Source organism: Schistocerca nitens, chromosome 6 (assembly GCF_023898315.1).
Source record: "Schistocerca nitens isolate TAMUIC-IGC-003100 chromosome 6, iqSchNite1.1, whole genome shotgun sequence".
Classification (NCBI taxonomy): Eukaryota; Metazoa; Arthropoda; class Insecta; order Orthoptera; family Acrididae; genus Schistocerca; species Schistocerca nitens.
The window spans coordinates 606,850,583-606,859,158 of NC_064619.1; positions in this window are offsets into that span (position 1 = coordinate 606,850,583).

The following is an 8,576-nucleotide window of genomic DNA, read 5'->3' on the forward strand; positions in this document are numbered from 1 at the left end:
TGTAGGAGGAAACAGAATGAAACTGCACACGTAGAAGAGGATATGTGTCATTATTTAGGTTACTACAAAATCAAGTCAAATTTTCAAATAACTTGGCAGTAAGAGTCCACATATCAGTATGATGTTGAAACCCATCTGGCCTGGATGCAAGCATTTATTTGGCTGAGAGGGTGTCATAAAGTCATTTTATCCTGTCCTTAGGCAAGGTGGCCCACAACAGTTTTAACTGGTCCCTTATACTCTGGATGCTAGCATTGGGACAGAGTAGACATTAGAGATGGTACAACATGTTCTATCAGGCACAGGTCTGGGGCTCCTGTTGGCCACAGGAGTGCCTCAACATCATACTGACAGTTCATAGAAATATATGCAGTGTGTGGTCAAACATTGTTCTGTTGACAGATGGCACCACGATTTTGCCACACAAGAGGTATCTCATGAGGATGCAGAGGATCCGTGACATACTGTGGTGCCATCACAGTTCTATCTGTCATTACCAGTTGTGACCCAAAGTTATACCTAATGGTTCCCCACACCATGACACCAGGATAATACCTTTGTGCTGTCCAAAACATTGGATGAATGGATGGGACCTCCCCCAAGATTGCCTCCATACTCACAGGTGATGGTCATCCAGGATAGTGCAGTAGTGCAATTCTTCGCTAAATACAATGTGATGCCATTTAGCAACAATCTGTGCTTCCTCCTCATACTACCACTCCAAATGCAGTCATTTGTGTTGTGGTAACAATGCATGGGATGGTAATTCCCTACTCTGGCAGCTGCTGGTGTGCAACCAGTGGTGCAGGATGACAGAATGTTGCAGGGATTTCATTACTTGTTCTCGGCTGGCAGGTACAGATGTGAAGGAGTTGGTGCAAAATTTGATGATCCTCTCTTGTGGGTGTTAGACGTGGTCGACCAGAACCTTGGTGACAAGTATGCCTGCGCTTGAGTTCCTGTGCAGTGCAACATTTAGGAACTGGTGCATCCAGAGGCACCACATATCTGGATATTGCATAACTCGACCAGCTGGCAAAATGGAGACCTGAGGCCACTTTTAAACTTCAGTTGCTGATAACACTGTCTCACATTAGCGTGCAATGTGTCTGTATCCTCCTCAGTGATCCTCCTTAGTTACCAGGGCTGGTAACGACACTAAACGTGAAGAACATTAATACACTGAGATGAAAAAAGTCATGGGATAGGGAAATGCACACATTCAGAAGGTGATAGTATTGTGTACACAAGGTATAAAAGCGCAGTGCATTGGCAGAGCTGTCATTTGTAGTCAGGTGATTCATGGGAAAGGTTTTCCAACATCATTATTGCCGCACAATGAATATCAACAGACTTTGAATGTGGAATGGTAATTGGAGCTTGATGCATGGGACATTCCATTGGGGAAATTGATATGAAATTCAATATTCTGATATGCACAGTATCAAGAATGTGCCAAGAATACCAAATTTCAGGCATCACCTCATGGCAGAGACAATGCAGTAAACGACAGCCTGCACTTAACGACCAAAAGCAGTGGCTTTCACTTAGAGTTGTCAGTGCTAACAGACACTGTACAAAATAGCCACAGAAATCAATGTGAGACATATGGCAAATGTGTCTATTAGGACAGTGCAGCAAAATTTGGGGTTAATGGCTACGGCAACAGACGACCGACGCAGGTGGCTTTGCTAACAGCACAACATCATGTGCAGTGCCTCTCCTGTGGATTATAGACAACTGGACAACTGTGGCCTGCTCAGATGAGACCTGATTTCAGTTGACAAGAGCTGATGGTAGGGTTTAAGTGTGGTGCAAACCCCATGAAGCCATGGACATAGGTTATCAACATAGCACTCAATAAACTGGTGGGGGCCCCATAATGGTGTGGGCTGTGTTTACATGGAATGGATTGGGTCCTCTGAACAGATCATTGACAGGAAATGGTTATGTTCAGCTGCTTGGAGACCATTTTCAGCCATTCATGGACTTCATGTTCCCACAAACACACTTGTGAGACAGTGCTATCAGTAGCTGACAGTGTTTGAAAATGGCATCGGATCTCAACTTGGCTGTCCAGTCAAACTGTGCAGTATCCAGGTTTGTGGGGCATTTGGATGTGACAATAGCCCAATGTTGGACTATATGCAAATGTAAGGGTAGGGTATACATGTCCTCAATGTTCCAGTTGACCACATATGACAACCACGAGGGAGGATCTCAATATTGTGCACATGTTGTGGTTCCATTCTTGCAATGTTTTGGAGAGGTGCAGCAATGTTAACCCTGCAGTCATGAGGTGGTGAGTCTTTGGGTATGGCTTCATGTCATAATGGGTAGTGATTGAGGGAACTCTGAACTGTACATCACGCACATCTTGTACACTCATGTGTTACCTCTCATGCAACATTATTATGATGCCATTTTTCAACAGCACGATGCTCATACATAAAATGCACGTGTCCCTATGAAATGTCTGCTTGATGTTGAGGTACTCCTATAGCCAGCAAGATCCCCTAATCCACGCCCAATAGAACATTTGTGGAACCAGTTTGTATGTCAACTCCACAGCGTCAGTAGTGAGGATATTGATGACTAGTTGCAACAATTGAGGGCCAGCTTGCATCAGGAGAGGATAAAACAGCATTACAACATCAAATTGATGCATGTGTCTAGGCCAGAGGGGTCCACTGTCGTACTGATGAGTAGATTGACTCTGCAAAATTCTCCATAAATGTGACTTTATTTCGTTTCCTCCTCAACTTTTAGGTGCTCCACTTTTGTCAGGCAGTGTACAAATCAAAAAGAAGAAGCTGACTGATACAATGCATACCCCACACCACTGGTATTAAGAAGATGAGAATTGGAGGAAATAATACTGTACAGAAAGTTCTGGTTGAGAACTCGAATTATTTAGGAATAAAGGATATGGCACACCAATAGGCAGAAGCATGCTTCCTTGATAGGTACACAAACAAAAGGTACAGAGCTTTGCAAGCATTCGAAATAAACTTCCTTTTTCAAGCTTGTAGGAGAAACATGCACACAAACACACACACTCACTCACATGCACACACCTGTCCTCCTACATTGTGCTCAGTTGACTGCCAGCTATTTCCTGGCCCACAGTGAGTGTACAGGGGTGAAGTGGTGGTGCAGGATGAATTGGGGTGAGGGATGGAGAGAGGCAGGGAGAGGATTGGGGGAGAGTGTCTATCAGCTTGTGGGAGAGTGGTGAGCTGTCTGTGGGCTAGCTAGTGGTGCAGGTAGAGTGGGCAGTTAGCAGATGGCTGGGCATGCAGTTTTAAAGACTAGGGCATTATACAGTTAACACAAATTAGGTGTTCTCTCTCTTTCTCCCAAGTTACCTTAAGTTTAGGGCAGGGAGGTTACAAGAGTGAAGGATGTGTTGTAAGGATAGTTCCCATCTGTGTAGCTCAGAGAAGCTGCTTGTGGTGGGAAGGATCCAGGTGGCAAGAGTTGTAAAGCAACTACTGAAATCTCGCATGTTGTGCTCTGCTGCATGTTGTCCCACTGGGTGGTCCATCTGGTTTTTGGCAACAGTTTGGTTGTGACCATTCATTCTAGTTCACAGGTGGTTGGTTGTCATCCCAATGTAAAATGCTGTGCAGTGGTTGCAGAAGAGCTGGTATATAACGTGGCAGCTTTCTTAAGGATAAGATTGTGATGCAACTGGAGTAGGTGGTGATGGGTGGATGGATTGGGCAGGTCTTACACCTGGGTCTTCCACAAAGGTGTGATCCCTGTAGCAGGGGAATGGGAGTGGGAGTGGCATAAGCATGGACTAGGTTGTTGTGGCAGTTGGATGGATGGCAGAACACGATTTTGGGAGGGTATGGAAGTGTCTTGGGTAGGATGTCCATCATTTCAAGGCATGGTGATAGATAATCAAGCCCTGATGAAGGATGTGGTTCAGTCATTGCAGTCCCAGATGATATTAGGCAACAAGGGGGTGTGGGGGGGGGGGGGGGGGCACATCTTTGTGGTTGGTTCTTGGGATGGATGTGAGGATTGGGTGTGTGGAGGGATATGGCACAGGAGACCTGTTTGTGTATTAGGTCTGGAGGGTGTTGCCTGTCTGCAAAGGCCTTTGTGTGGACTTTAGCATACTGGGCAAAGGAGTTCTCATCACTGCAGATGTGTCTACCATAGATGGCCAGGCTATATGGTAGGGATTTTTTGGTGTGGAAGCAGTGGCAGCTGTCAAAGTGCAGGTACTGTTGGTGGGAGGTGAGTTTGATGTGGACTGAGGTGTGGATGGAACCATCTGAGAGGAGGAGATCGACACCTACAAAGGTGGCACGATGGGTGGAGGAGGGTGAGGTAAAGTGAATGGGAGAGAAGGTGTCGAGGTGGTGGTGGAACGATGATAAGGTGTCCTTGCCTTGGGTCCAGATTACAAAGATGTTGTCAGTAAATTTGAACCAGACCAAGGGTTTGGTGCTTTGGAAAGCTTGGAATGTTTCCTCTAGGTGACCCACGAAGAGGTTGGCACAGGGCAGTGCCATGTGGGTGACCACGGTAATGCCACCAATGTTTGTATAGCTTGCTATCAAAGGTGAAATAGTTTTGAGTTAGGATGTAGTTGTTTAGGTGTAGGAGGAATGAAGTGGTGGGTCTGGAATCTGCAGGCTGTTGGCAGAGGTAATGGTCAATTGTGTCAAGGGCATGTGTAGTGATTCAATAATTTCTGTGTAAATTTTAGAAACACTCAGCCTTCTACCGTCTCGAACACACGTTATTCTGGATATGAGTGTGGGATGGTAGAATCCTATCTACTGCGTGTCACATGTTTGTGTGTGCAGGTTTAAAATCAGTTGCAGGAAGAATGTAGACACAGCAGTTGGACGGCACTGACAAGATGTTTAATGAATGTGTAAGTAAGAACCATGGAGTTTATATACAGCTCTGTGCTTATTGTGCCATTGACTATTGTTATTAAAACAAGAACAGTTGAAAAAGTACCCTTGTAGAATCTTGACACAACTTTGTGAGAGGCAAGACTCATTTCATGATTCATGTTAAGAAAGATCATGATATCCAAGCCAACTTTCTTTTAAATGTAACTCAATTTGTTTCTAACGTCCGATTATATGAGAGACTTGCAGGAAGTTACATATTCATGTGAAAAGTGAAATTTTTATTGCCTATGGAGATCAAATACATTGTTAGTTGACGAAAAGTAAAGATTTTATGTCTTCTTATTTCATAAGTAGAAAGAGTCTAAAAATTCCTGTACCTGGCATCATTCGATGGAGAAGAAGTCAAGAGGGTTTCGAGCAGCCGGCTATTCAGTAAAGAAGAGTGGCTGCAAATTCCAAGTAAGTCACATCGTAAAGAAGTGGAAGGTGGTTTGGGGAAATAAACCGATATAACCCAGATCCACACTGACACTTTAAGTCAACGGAACATTAGAACCTGGTGACCTGTGCGAAATGACCGAGAAAACAGGAATTTGATGTCAAAAATGAGAGAAGAAGTGGAGCATTGTAGCTAGGCTGCGTATCGGGAACTGTCCTTTTAGCCACCACCATTAATTAAGTGGTGTTCTCCCACCATTTTGTACTCATTGCGCTCAACCTTTGATGGTCCGCCATTTCCTGACTTATGTCCCATTTTTTTTTTTAAATTACTTACATACTTGTTTGTGTTTGTTGTCTGAGATATTGGCCGATTTAGCAAACAAAATGTGGCCTGTCAACTACTTTTTACTTTTTATCTGTCGTAGCCATGTGGCGAAGGCATTTAATTTTTAGTTCAGGACCTTTATTTCTCTATGGCATATTTTATAGAACTTTCTCCACGTCCTGGGTTTCTGCTGTCTTCTCTGCCGTTGATTGGGATTGACATGTAGTCATTTTTAACTCCTCTCTTTGTCTTCGTGTTCTACAGTTCTGATGCAAGCGTGTATGATTCTAGTTGTTTTTGCGCCCTTAAACAAAACAAAACAATGGCATTGGCATGCGATGTGCATATGAGCATTTGATTGCGGGTGAGCCCAACTTCCACTTTTATCCAGTCACTGCCTGGCCACGCACGGTGCCTGTACCAGGAGTATGGAATGGGACAGATTGAAGTGGTCTGGAGAGGCATGTAAATACAGTACTAGCCTGGCTACAGCAAATGTTTAAAGTGACCACAATTCATCTCTTGGCACTTTTGGACCCTGGTCAGGAAGTGGCTGGTTAGGCACATAGCGGCTGGACTGCCAGAAACGTTGCAGTCTCAACCAAATGTTCTGCTGCAGTTCTTGAAGACTATTGATCAGGGTTGTTCCGATACACCTTAAACTTGAGGGCTCCCCACACAAAGTAATTGCACAGTGGCTGGTCACGTGACCTGGGTGGCCAGCTAGGGTTGTGATCAGACTGACCTCTGCTAACAACTCCATCAGATGTGAAGATCGTGTAAACGTGCTCCAAGATTCAACCAGCTGTATGGGCAGTTGCCCCATCCTGTTGGAAGTAACTGTAGGTCTTTTCCTCCATTAATGCTGCCAGAAATGATTTCAAAATGTTGTCATATAACACGCCGAAGTCAGCATACATTGCGTATGCTATAAAACTGTGTTTCAGCATGCTCCGTGGCGATTTTGTATGACATGTTGCTATTATTGTATTTAACTATGGTCTTATTTTGTTCAAGTTTGTAGTACAGCTCGTGCCACGACAGTTTGAATATTTTTCATTCTTGACGTCAAGAGGATGTCGTTTAAGCATTAGAAAACAGAGTCTAAAACGGAGTAAAGTCTATTTGTGAAATGTCTTCTATTTGTGTTTAATAAAATGGTGAAAGCAATCGAGGCAATTCAAAACACCTGTGCCCTGTATGGAGTGAGTGCTATAGAGAAATTCAGGTTGTATCTATTCAAGTAGGGTAGTTTTGAGATGAATTAATCATCACATTCAGGAAGACCGAACGGCGTTGATGAAGGATATTACTGCGTTTTAGTGGGTAAGCGATTACAAACAGTATCGCAAATGATGACCTGTATACGTTCACAAAATGTACTCTCAATGATATACATCTGCTTGCTCAAAGAAGGTGTTTTGTGTTACAAACTGCTTCACAGGGATGTGACATTCGCAGTTGACATTTGTTGCAAACAAATAAGATGCCTCGCAGTTGCAGAGTAGCAAATGTGACCTGTAAGACAGAACCAAGGAGCTTGGATGGAAAACACGCCAACAACACGTATTCTAATCTAGCACCCGCATATGTTTACCTCTCTTGCTCCATATCGATCAACCACCAAGAAAATTAGTTTCTGTTTTGTTTTTCTGTTTTTTTGTTTAAATTTTTTAAACGTGGCTTAAGTCAGAGCCAGCAAGTTATATATGCATGGGATCAACTAGCTACCTGCCTATCATCAGACGATTTTCGATGCAGAGGTGGAAATACTGTTCACAAATTCTCTGATATTTGTGTCTGTTTTGTTTAGTAACCTAATGGAAAATGCTCATAATATGCACTACACTAATACAACTGGTGTCTCATCATAATACCACACAACGAATGGCTATCTTAATGAAACATGGAGTCTTTTGGCATAGTAAAGTAGCTGTACAGAATACAACGTAAATGCAACAGTGTGGCTGTGAGAATAATTGAAGAATGAAACATAGTTAAGAGGGTATTCAGTGATAGGAGTTCATTAACAGATTTGTGTATTTTCAGTAGCAGTTCCACAGTATTTTATGTTTCTTGCCTCTAGATTACTGACTACTGAATATTGCGATTCCGAGACGTCTTATGATGACAAGATGTCTAAGGATGTCATTCTGAGTTCCATATAGCGTAATCTCCCATTTCTGTAAACGTATATCAGATAAGTGGATGACACACCGAAGTGGAATTCATTCAGAATCTTTGTTTGGTATACCACGATTATATCAACTAAATCTTGACAAGATACTTTTCTGTCATTCGAGGAAATAGCAAAACTATCCCAGCGTCACCAGACATGTTCTCTTTATAAGGGAATTGTCTTTCTTGAGTCAGCTAACAACCTAGGTGTGTGTTTTGTGCATCAAAGAAGCAGCAGTTAAATCACTTTCTCCTATGACGTCACGAGGAGTATTCTAGTATTTATCATGAGGGAGAAGAATGAAAAGTTGCTCAGACCACCACAACACATATGTAAGAAAATAAACGTAATCCACTGAGTTACGGATCCATTTCATTGATATCGACCTGTAGCAGGATGTGTGTGTTGTCCTTAGCATATGTTAGTTTAAGCTTGAGTGAGTGGTGTGTAAGCCTAGGGACCGATTACCTCAGCAGTTTGGTCCCATAGGAACTTACCACAAATTTCCAAATTCCCACTAAATCGCAGAAACGTGTTTCATCAACGTCTTTTTGTCTTCCTGACTGTGGTGATTAATTTACGTCAGAACGATCCTACTTCTCAATAGCACTCACTTCATTCAGGGCACAGGTGTACTGAATTGCCTCCACTGCTTTCACCATTTTATTAAACACAAACAGAACATAATTTCACAAATGTTAGACTTTACTGCGTTTTAGACTCTGTTTTTTAATGCACAAAGAACGTT